Consider the following 12,408-nt stretch of genomic DNA (forward strand, 5'->3'; position numbering starts at 1 on the left):
GGTTATTTTATCTTAAAGAAATGCAGTAGTGGGAGTTACTACCACCTGAATACTTTAATATAGTTCATTTTGTCATGTAATGCAGACTTCCAACTCTGGGATTATATAGTGGAATTATAGACTAAATTTATAGTTTCATTTTTGGTTGCTGCACCTGGCTTTTGACCAACCAAATTAAAAAATGAACTTTAATTATAGCAATGTTATTTTATCCGCAGGTCTTATCACTGATACTGTTATGGAGGGGGAGGTAAAGCGGGTACAGGATATCTATTGGCATAAAGCTTCCACAGCCTCTGAGCAGAAACCTTTTGCCCTGTGCAAGCCGATTTACTTTGGAGAAGGTAGGCTATAATTCTTGAAGGCCTGGCCAACATATGGTTTCTTTAGCTTGAAAAGTTATATACTGGCTACCTGAACTGCAGCAAGAAAAGAAATGAACAGCTTTTGTAGCAGATTCAAGCTGTCTGTGGAATGTGCATTTAATAGCTTGAAAGGAGACATGCGTTGTGTTTAAGTTCAATGAGCCAAATACTCAACTGTTCCTATTTCATGTTGTATTTTGTCTATTGTCTGCAAAGCATAAAGGAAAACATTGCAAGGTGGAACAGGGATTTGGAGAGGCTTTCTGCTGTTTGCTGAAAAGCCATTTGAGACTGTAATGGCAAGAACATGGTTGCACATGGCTGAGGAAGACTTTAAGAGACAGAGCATTTGCTTAAAACATACAATATGCATAAAAACTCAGGATCAGGCCTGTGACATAAGTTTACTGTGACTTGAGCAACTGGCTAATATTTAGCTTTAAACAACAACAAAAAAAATTCAAATATATTGACTGTTTTCTAATTCTCATGGCATGTCTAGTTCAGCTCCAGCCTCTTACTATTTAATTCAGCAAAATCCTAAACCTCTACAGCTGGAATGAGCTGCTGCAATTCCAATTCCTGTTTATATGACATGAGTACTTTGAGACTCAAGTCTGGCAAGTGGGAAATTAATTTTTAAAACAAACTAGCTTGGATACATCTCTCAGCAATTTTCTCCCACTGTACAATCAAGAATATCTTTACTTTGAAAGTTTAGTCTTCTGTTTGCTGTGCTTGGTGTTCCCTCAACCTATTGTGCTGGTTTCATTTTTGCTGTAGGTGTAGTATTTTCTGTTATCAGAGGCATTATGTTTAATTTTCTACTGTTTTAAACTTTTCTTTTTACTGGACTTCCAGCAAATTTGTTTACCAGAGATACATACTGTGAAGTGTATTTTTCTGAGCTTCCCATGGGTAAAATAAATTGCTTCATGTGGGAAGAATGGAAAAATAACATGATGTATTCATTCTGCAGGAGATCTTTAAAATTATTCTTTTCATTTACAGTGGAATATTCAGCTTTTTACCTAAAATTAGAAAACATTTTGACATATGCTTCTTTTTTTTTTCTTCCCTAACACATTTGTCCTCTCAGAAGAGACTGAAAGAGAGCTTAAGACCATTTCCAAGTATGTTGACTGTCAATTTAGTGACTGTAAATTTAGTTGTATCAGCCATATGAATATGGATTCATTCACCCAATAGCAAACACAAACAGATCCTGTTTACTGCTGGGTAGGCACAAAGGTACTTTAGGGAGACTCTGAGGGAAGGGCTGTGTGTTGTGCGGTGCTGCCTGACCCATGGGCTCTTCACCTCTGGCGACGACACCTCTGAAGCAAAAGAGAAATTTTAGTCCTTTACCATGTGCTCCTTCAGTCAGGGAGAGCTTGGCTGGAGACCTCTCTTCTCCATTTTTTAATGCTTTTCCTGTCCCTTTTTATTGACGTATTCCCTAATGTGTAAATACTGAAATCATCTTGTTTTCTTCTATTTTTAAGAAGTGGATGGGATCCCATCAAACAGTCTGTCAGCTGCTCTGCTTTCCACGTGGTCTTCTGTGGATCTACCTGCACAGTGTTTACAGCAGGAGTGCTCTAAACAAGAGTGCACTTTTGAAGCAGGAATGCACATAAATACTGAAACATACAGATTGTGTGCAGCAGATCACACTGTACGCGCGTATAGTTCCTTCACAAATGTATGTGCACAAAAGTTGGAAAACTAACAGTGTGAATATTTCTCACAAAGAGATCCTCTTAAAGTTTTTTGGGTTTTTTGGGGGGGGTTTTTTTTTGGGGGGGGGGGGGTTTTTGGGGGGGGTTTTTTTGGGGGGGGGGGTTTGGGGGGGGAGTTTGGGGGGGGGGTTTTTTGGGGGGCGTTTTTTTGGGGGGGGTTTTTAGGGGGGGTTTTTTGGGGGGGGTTTTTTTGGGGGGTGGGGTTGGGGGGTTTTTTTTGGGGGGTGGGGTTGGGGGGTTTTTTTTGGGGGGTGGGGTTGGGGGGTTTTTTTGGGGGGTGGGGTTGGGGGGTTTTTGGGGGGTGTTTTGGGGTTTTTTGGGGGGGTTTTTTGTGGATTTTTTTGTTTTTTGGGGGGGTTTTGGGGGTTTTTTGGGGGGGGGTTGGGGGGTTTTTTGGGGGGGTTTTTGGGGGGTTGTTTGGGTGGTTTTTTGGGGGGTTTTGGGGAGTTTTTTTGGTTGGTTGGTTGGTTGGGGGTTTTTTGAGCATGAAAAAGAAGAATTGTCCTAATTAACATTGATTTTTGCTTAATGTACTCTCCGCTAAGGCTAGAGTTAGATTATTATGAGCTCCAAGTGATTTTAAAATCAAATTTTCTTTGATGACAGAGGCACATTCTAAACTCAAACATGTGCATATTTTCTATCTAGTGATATTCCAGAAACACCTGTAATGAATTGGCAGATTACAGAGTAATAAATTTTTCTTTCGGTTTACATGGGAAAGGTTCTCCTCTTTTTTTGCAGACCAGAAAAATAGACATTTCATGCATTACAGTAAAACAGAGAAATTGAGACTGTGATTCTGAACTACAGATTCTGGGCTTTTATAAGCAAGGACTGTGCTTCCAGGTTTAATATAGTAACATCATCTCCTTATCCTCTACCTTCAAGTTGGTAACCTATCAGACTGGAAATCAGCATTATACTCTTGGCTCTGCCACTGATGCCTCATGTAATGCTGAGCAAGTTACTCTTCCTTTCTTCATTTAGTTGGTTGGTTGTAGGTGATGGTACCTTCTTTTTACAAGAAACTTTGAATTCTGAATATGGAACACAAAATGTAATTTTAAATACAGCCTTGTTTGTTATAAGATGGTTTGGAATAATAGCACGTGGATGAACCCATGGCTATACAGAATGAAAAAGAAATGGAACTACAGAAGTTTTTGGCACGTAATTGCATTGCCACGTAAGGGGAGGACGGTGATTCACCCAGGTAATTATTTCATGAAGTGCTGAGATGCTGCATGCAGCATTCATAACATTGAAATTTCTGCTTTCTTTCAGTAACCCAGAAATGTGGTATTGTTTTGATAGGGGTTTTTTATCACGTCTTCATTAGTGCAACTTTTTTCCCAAATCAGCAGGACTGGTGTTGCGCCATTTAAGGTTACAATGGATTCCACAATTTGTGTTTTTGTCTGTTTCTGCACTGTCTCAGAGACAATATAGGCCAGCAAAGACTGGAGTTAAAGCATGAGTTACCTGAAAAGACAGAACTTCAGGAATAATTGTTTTTTCCAGTGATTGTGTCTTCCTTAGGGCTGCTTCTTGCCACCTATAGCTTGGAGATTAATATAGAAATCATTTTACTGTCTGTGGATTATTTGAATATGTGAGGGTTAATGGGATTGAAATAAGCTGGTTTTCATAAGGTCAAATGTCTTTCCTCCACTTTACCATGTATTTGATATATTAGAAATCCATGTTCAATATGTCAGTGACAATCATTTTAATTTCTGGATGAATTTGCTAATGGTATTTACTTCTGTTTTTAAGGAGCATTTCTGAAAATAACTAGGGGATTTTTGCACTTCTTAGTCTTTGTTATAGATATGAGAAATGCTTCTCTCTAACCTGAAAATCTTGCAGTATTCAAATGAATTTCTGAAGAATTTTTTATTCTTTCTCTTTCCTTGTATTGGAAGAAATCACAATTTATATTCCTTTTGTCATCTACAAATGCAAGAACTTAACAGTAAGAATTATAAAATTTGAGGCTGATTATCTAAATTGATGTAATTCAATAAAGGCCTAAAACTATGCAGTTTAAATATAACGTGACATTAGTAATGTGGCTCCAGATTGGCACTGAGTTATTGAAAATCTCTGGGGTCTAATGTTAAGGTTTCAAAGTTAAAATGGATACTTCTTTATATGTATACGTGCATTTCCTTATTTGTGCATTCATAGGCTAAACTCTTTTCAATTGTAAAAACATCCCTGATTGTCTATTTCAGCTTTTACCTTTTATATGAAATTAGCTTTATCTTTTTACCATACATACTTGTATGTCATATATATATATATTTTATTAATTTGCTATGCTATCAGTCCTATCGTGTTGGTAGTTTCGTGAAAGCAAAAAACCTCATAAATATCAACAAAAGAATGAGTGGCAAAGAGTGCAAATTACAAGGAAAGAAGTCTTCAGCGCTGTATATTTTACACTCAGTGACAACAGAAAAGCTGCTGCCTACCCCCAGTCTAATTACTTTAATTACCATGGGCTTTATAGCTCTTACAGCACCTGGTTTCTTCTATCCTTTGAAAATTAGTATTTCTGAAGTAAATCCATAAATCCAGCATGTATTAACTCAAAAGTTTTGAACATTGCTTTGTTCCTGTGCAACACCAGATTTGCTGTTGTTGCAATGAATAGAATGCTCATAAGGGAGAACACAGAAAGGATGGTACATTCAATCTCATTCCATTTGTGCTATTTAATTTGCTTTTGCAGATGTAAGAGGGCTGTTTTCTCCTTCATCTTCCACAAAAATTGTAGAGTCTTATTTTTCAAAATGGGACCAAAAAACAGTTTCATAACAGACATGGGTTTGGTGGGTAAAAAACCAACAAACCCCCCCAACTTAATCTTCTTCACAGAAAGAATTTGAGTGGTGGTGCATTAAATTATAAAAGGAAACAAACTAAACCAAAAGCCCAAACCAGTGTTAAATGTTTTAAAATTCAGACCCACTTTTGCAAAAATAAGCAGTTTAGTGATAAAGTAATAAGATTATTTTCCCTATTTCATCTTTGTTAATCAAGACCTTTGTTCATTTAAAATCAGTAATATCATTGCAACAATGTTATGCTGTGAGACAATAAGATTTTGACTTAAACAGTGGGGCATGCAGTATTTATAGAGACAAGTTACAAACTCCTAAACCCAGGTTTTATAATGGAAGTGTTGACACAGGCTTAATTCTGCTGGCATAATAAATTCCATTATAATGTTCATTATAGGAATTTCCAGTCCTTTTATAGACTATAGAGTCTCTGGAAAGCAAATGAAGTAAAGAATAACTAGACTATCACACAAACTCCTCACAGCTATTACCTCTTATGAGTGGCATATGTTTTGGAGTGTTACTTTTTTTTCCCCCGGAATATTCTCCTTTTCTTCAGAGGGTGGGACTTCAGTGTAACTTGATTTGTTTGAAGTTGTCTTTGTTTGGAAAAGAAGATCAATTTGATATAATCTTATTGTTAGTTTTTTGGAAAAAAAGATATAAAAGCCTCCTCTAAATAGCACCTTTTGATCTATCTCACAAATGAGTGAGACCTGAACCGTGTTTCTAATATTTCATTATTTTCTAAATCTAGTAAGTGTGATCTGTTAGCCCTCTTTCTTGTACAAATTATAGTGTACCACTTTGTTGAAGGGTTTATATGCATTTTCACCCAAGAAGAATTTCACTGTGTAAAAACACTCCCCATATATTAGCCCCATGGAGAGTTTTAACCCCTTGTGTTTTGCATCAGTCACATGCTAGAAGTAACTGATTCTTATCTTGTCTGGAGAAAATCATAGACGACTTTAGTTAACATATATTTTACTTGGCATTACAGGAAAGAGACTGAACTGAATATTTTGATTCTCTCATATTTTTCTGTAGATTCTTTTCAGTTGCCCTACTGAAGCAGACTAGAGGAGAGGCTGTATCATATTGTATTGTATGTGCACTTTTATAGCAATAGAAAGCCTAAATCCTCACAGAAAATTTGAAAAAAAACTTTCAGGCATCTCTCAAATACTATCAGAAAGATCAAGGTGGACAGGTTTTATTGTTCTTGTACGAGTACATAGTTTTGTATGAAAATTCTGCTAAGAAACTGTGACTTAAGATCAATACTTCACAAAAACTCTAGCTCTAACTCTCTTTCTGTAAGTCTTGGGTGTCCTTGAAGTAATTCAACCATCTACCTGGAATCAGGTATATCAGGTGGACAAGGCAAAATATTAGATTGAGAAACTGTTTGGATGCTCTTTAATGGACCTAAAAATATGTTATGACTGTGGTGACAACCCTATCAGAAGACAAGGGGAGGCTACTGATGCTAAATACAGCATCAGATGACAGTGCAACAAGTTGTTGTCCTAAGGAAGACCATCATAAGTTTCTCTCTCCAGTGGGAATTCTACTTTTTTATGGCTGTTATCATGTGGGTTGATTAATTTTGTACAAAGAAGGGAGATGGGGGAAGTGTCCTTTCTTGCTGCTTTTAATTCTCAGGATCCCCTTTTTAGCAGTTATTCCAAGAAATGACTCAGGGAGTACTGAGCTATAAATAACATTCTTTTACTTAACATAGAAGAAGAGGGAAGAAGGTGTAGATGTCTAAATGATTGGTCTAATACTGAAGCAGTTCAAGCCTTTAATTCCAAACTATGAGAGCTGGCTGTATTTAATTAGGGACAGACAGCCAATAATTTATGAGTTGTACATGCAGGCCATCTTCAGCTAACTGAATAACTCTTGCATTTGTTTGACTTGGCAAATACAATATTCCTTTCCCCATTCTGTGATACACATCCCTTTCCCATCTACATTAACTGAACAATGAAAATACACCACAAGTAATATGCATGATATGATTGCAGTGTCAAGAAATAATAACCATCAGAATATCCAGCAAGTATATTTCCATGGGCATATGTGCACCTTCCTTTTTTTGACTGCTAATAATATAGTTCTTAAATTTCAGGGAACAGTAGTAAAATACACAGGTTCTTGGTTTAACATGTGCTAAAGCTTGAAGGTCACACAGTATTTCCAATCTTTGTATTCAATTTATTAATAATTACAGGGATATTATAACGGTACCTGTGAGATTCTGGATTATTATATTATCTCAGAACAACTCATGTGTGTGTGGGGGGGGGGTAAAGGGACAAGTTGAATTTCACAGCAGTGAAGTCATACCTTGTCCAAACACCTCAGCCCTCGAGACTCACTGGGTGACTGTAGAGCAGTTGTCAGTCAAAAGCAGCCCAGGAGCACGGCCTATATTACACCCTGGAGCCCCTAACCCAGCCTTAGATTGCCTGGCACAGTGGGAACACCACCTCTCACCCTGCCTTGGAGCCCCAGAATGGCCAGTGGGCCAGAAGTCTTGCCGGGGAGGAGTGGCCACAAGGGGCCAAAGCACATAAAACCAGCAACACGTGGCTCCATCTTTGCTTGAGACCTGCCACCTGGCCTCTTAGGAGCTGGACTTGCACAGGGCTCTCTGGTGGTAACTACTTAATAATGTCTTTCTGTCGTTCTTCTCTCTTCTTACTCCTTCTTTTTCCCTTTCTTTACTCCTTTCTTAATTTTTTGAGTAACCTGACACCAAATGGGTTGTATTTTTTTAAGTCGTATGGGTTAGCATGTGCTAAGTCAGTGCTTTGTGGAATGCTTTGTTTTGCTTGTATGTTACCCTTTAAACGTTTGTCAAGACCTCTTATTTTCTCCTCTATTTTCTAAAGTTTATCAGTAAAAGCACCTCCTGAGAAAACGTATGCAGCTTCTTCTCTTTGTGCTGCCTCAAGCTATTGAAGAACCAAGGTTCTCTTCTTAAGATTCAGTGGGTGAACTTTTGGAGCCTTGTATATTTTTAAAAAAGTAAAACTCCCAGATGAGTTTTTCATTCCAGTCCTAGGGTCTTAGAGTACCCTTCAAGCTACTGAAGACGAGGCCTCTTCAGAGATGGAGTCACTGATGTCTTGTATCTTTATTTTGTCCAAGTGCTGTACTGTCAGAATTCTAAAGACTTATTGCTCATCTGTCTGTATTTTAGGAAGTTTATAGGTAATCAGACAAAAAGCTAGAATCTAGAAAGGCAAACTATTTCAAGTGAAGAAACATCTCAGTGGGAAGTTCAGAAAAGAAATTATAGATATTACGAAACGTATTTCCCTTGACTAGGTGCTATAACCTTCATATACCCCATGGAGCATATTTCAGTGAACCACTTAAAGGGAAAAATAACACAGGAAGCTGGCTGAATAATGCATGTGTCAGATTCTCTTTCTATTTATGTTTGTCTTGTTTTGAAGAGAAAACAATGAGTTTAAGGAGACAATGGAGATTGATACCTCAAGGTAATTTAGAGAAAGGTTAAATGACAGTAAAATATATAGGACAAATTTTATGCATGTATATTGTATATTATATATTAATAATTGATAGGATCAGTGAACATTTACAAATTTTAAGAGATATTCAGTAAGTTAATAGCTGAAAAGATTATTTAGATAAACGTGGATGTGAATGTGGTTTGTAGAAGTTTTTATCACTCACACAAACAGTGAAATTCCTATGGTAAGAAATCAGAATAGACCAGTACTGAAAATCATGCATGTAATTTATGTTGTAACTGTGATAATGAAATAAAGCTTTTAGTATTTATATTTGGTTTATTTACACTTATTTACTTATGTATGTAATACATTTTTCTCAATTTAAAATGGAAAAGTTACTCAGAAATAAGATATGGGACAAGCCTTAAGAGAAATGGAGAAAATGGTGGGGGTTTGGGGGGTTTTTTTGTTGTGTTGGTTTTTCTTTTTAGATGAGTTCAGTTATGTTATGAAGAGACTGGAATTATGAAAACTCTATTTGCAAAGAAGAATTTTATACGAACTTATGACTGATTATTTCCTTTATTCTCACCCTTTTTTTAATGACTCCTTAAGGAAAAAATTCATTTAGAGAAGAGAAAAAACTTATTGTAAAAGCTTCTAGCATCGGGAGTGAAAAATTCCTTTAATGGTTCTGAGTCACGAAAAGATTCTGCTGCACCTGCATGATACATCAGTGCCATAACAATGCCGTTTTCCTATCAAAGTTGTAATACCAGAGACAACTGTTCCTTCTTACTGCAGTGTTTCAATATGCAATTCAGGCATTGACAATCCCACCTACACCAAAGTCTTTGTAGAATATCTGATTCATTCATAACCACGAACAGCACACATTAGATGTGAATATTTCCCCCACAGTTCTATTTACAGATTTACATGGGTTTGAGGAAATTGAATGGAAAGCACAGGATCTGCACTGAAGCTTCTTGAAATTCTGTTCTAGAGAACATCAATGTATGATATAAGTAATTAATTCCACATAATAATTACTATGTTTCTGCTTGTGTGCCATTTCATCTCCAACAATAGCATCAAATTAAGACTTGAGTACTTGATTGTTGAAGTAACAATTATTTATATCCCTTTAAGATGAGATACATCACTGGGTAAGTCATAACGTCCTTCTGTTTTTGCAGCTATTTTTTACTTTGAAATGTATTAGAATTATTTGTGTCAGGGTGGTGATGGTATTGTTATTTTGCAAGTCACTGAAATTAAGTTTATCTGCAACTGTTTGTCGAATTTTTTATTGTAGCTAATTCCTCTAACACCTGAGCATCCTGCACACAAAATTAATAGGAAAGTCTTACATGGACCTTAAAATAATTCAAATAATTCAAATATTTTAACAGGTTCCACTACTTTTTACATTTTACTTTTCATAGGGTAGGTTTTCATAAGACAGGGAGGCAGGGTTCTCACGTGGTGGTAATAAATGTAGTGCTTCAGTTGTGAGCATCACTGATGTTGGCAAGTCTTGTTCAAAGAAGGCTGTGAAATGTTTTCAAAAGTGATCAAGTCTAGATCTGCCTGCTGTCCTCTGACAGAGGCTGTGCTTTGACCCTGCACACAAGAGTGTTGACTATGGTGCCACCAACAATGAATTCATCTTAATTTGTTGTATAGTCTCCCTAAGGATCTCAGTTCTAGTGCTTTACTAATATGTTTATTTATTCTCTTCAAAAGTTCTGTATCTGCTTATCTTGAGGTGGAGGATATTTGAAGTTGCCATTGACATCAAACTTTACAGGTCTGTTTTAAGTTCCTTGTGAGGGTTGGGGATGGGTTTTGGTGAACTTCTTTATATTGCAGAATTCTTGTGCTCTGTTAGCTTCCATTATTAATGGAAGAATATATTTTCAAAGTTCTCTACTCTATGTCCTTCTCTTTTGATATTTCAGTCTGCATGCTGAGTGATTGATGCTACAGAAGTATCTGTCTTTTGTACCAAGTGTTTGCTTTTCCTGTTTTTGTTAGTTACTGGCAAACTGTGAAGGAATGAAAACACCCCCTCTCAAATGAGATCATTGCTTTTCATGCAAAACATCATAGCAACTTCCCCTGCCACTTTGCTTCCATGTTTTTGCTACCTGTATTCCCTTTCCTGCCCCCAGTTCTCACTGTGGTATTGTAAGACCTGCTCTGTGTGCCAGGACTGCTATCCACCTGTTGGTAGCAGCTGGGTGGTATGGCATTTGATCACCAGTCCTTTCCTCAGTGAATTTCTCCTCATGCTCAGTTTTGATCTGAGTTTCCTAAAGAACTCCACTATCAACAGCTCATTGTCATTGGCACATATCATGTACATGCCAAGAGCTTTCTTCTACGAAGAGTTACAGATGGGCTCAGCTCGAGTAGTTCTACTACAGTCAATGAGACCACTTATGTTCATGAAGTGCCTGTGTAAGGTTTCGAAGACGGTTACTTAAAAGTTATTTAAATATACGTGTTTTATATCCAGCAATGAAATTTGCAAGGACTGTTGCTGTGAGGGAGTTCATCTGGCTTGTATTGCTTTCTGGAAGATACGCAGACCACTGTGTTATCTGTCTGCCCTTTCACATATCTTTGTCTTGTCCACTCATGCAGAGAAGTGAGGTGTGCCTCCTTGCTGTTCAGTTACTTCAGTGAGCTCTGCAAGGTGGATGAGCATTGTTAAGAATTGTTGTCAGGTCACACATGCTATGGACCTCCATGTCCACAGGTTTGGGATTTCTAGGAATTGCACCTATCCACCCTGTGGATAGCATTCTGCTAACACACATGATCAGTAGTGCTGTCCTCCCTCATATCTAATGTTCCCAGACTGTTTGAAAAAAGAAAATATAAGAGTACCTTCTGTCCTATTATTTCTTGGGAACCAGTCAGATTTTGTTCAGATTTAAATATTTTCCAATTCTTTCCCCTCAAGAAGTTTTGTAACCCTTAACTTATTTAAAGGTAGTCTGACCCTTCTTCCAGTCAAATCCTCAATTGTTACTTTTGCTTTGGAAAAAAAAGTTACTATCACCTAGACACAGACAAATAAATTATTGTCTGCTCAAATACTAAGAAGTAATCTTGTCCAATTTACCATTTCTGGAGTAGAATATTCTTTCCAGACACTGCATAACAGCAAACAAACCACTTTGTGATGATGAAAATGTGGCCAAGCGTCGGTGACTCCTTTGCATCATTAAGATTTTCAAGGAAGCCCCTCTGGTTTGCTTGATCTTGTTATTGCAGACTGTGCTATTAATGCATCTATTAAAATAACTACTAATAGTAAAGGTGAAGAGCAAGAGTATAACTGTCCTCCAGTGCTTTCAAATATTTATGATACTCATGCATTTGCTAAAAGACATTCCCAGAAGCCTTTAATTATAGCACATTATTGGCAGGAATCCATATGTTGCTTCTTTTTGCTGCCTCTAAAATCTTTTCTTTAGAAGTTTTATGCATTTGGTCCTTAGGTATAGCTAATATGTGCTCCCAAATCTGTCTCACTGCTGGAAAAAATAAAAGTTACAGGTAAAAAATTAGCATAAATAAGAAGAAAAGAAAGAGGGAACCAACACTAAACCAATATTATAGGCAGAGAAACTGAAGCTGCTGTCCCATGCAGTATAACAAAGTCTCAAAAAGCAGTAACCATTCATGTTTTGTCTTTGCTGGCAAACCAGCAATCCTCTCTTCACACTAACTCAAATGTTTGTCCAGCCTTGATTTGGTCTGTTTCTGTGCCTTAAATCTATATAACCTCAAAAGCAGGGAGGGAAGAACAAAACCCTTTCATACAGCTTTTCATACTGAAATGCCTCAGCCAGGGTCAGCGCTGAGATAGGGAGGACAGCAGGACTGAGGCCACCAGCAGGCAGATCAACTATAGGATCCCCCACCTCAAGCA

The sequence above is a fragment of the Manacus candei genome, unplaced genomic scaffold (genome assembly GCF_025592945.1).
Source record: "Manacus candei isolate 608988 ecotype Guabito, Panama unplaced genomic scaffold, ASM2559294v1 h1tg000028l, whole genome shotgun sequence".
NCBI classification, from domain to species: domain Eukaryota; kingdom Metazoa; phylum Chordata; class Aves; order Passeriformes; family Pipridae; genus Manacus; species Manacus candei.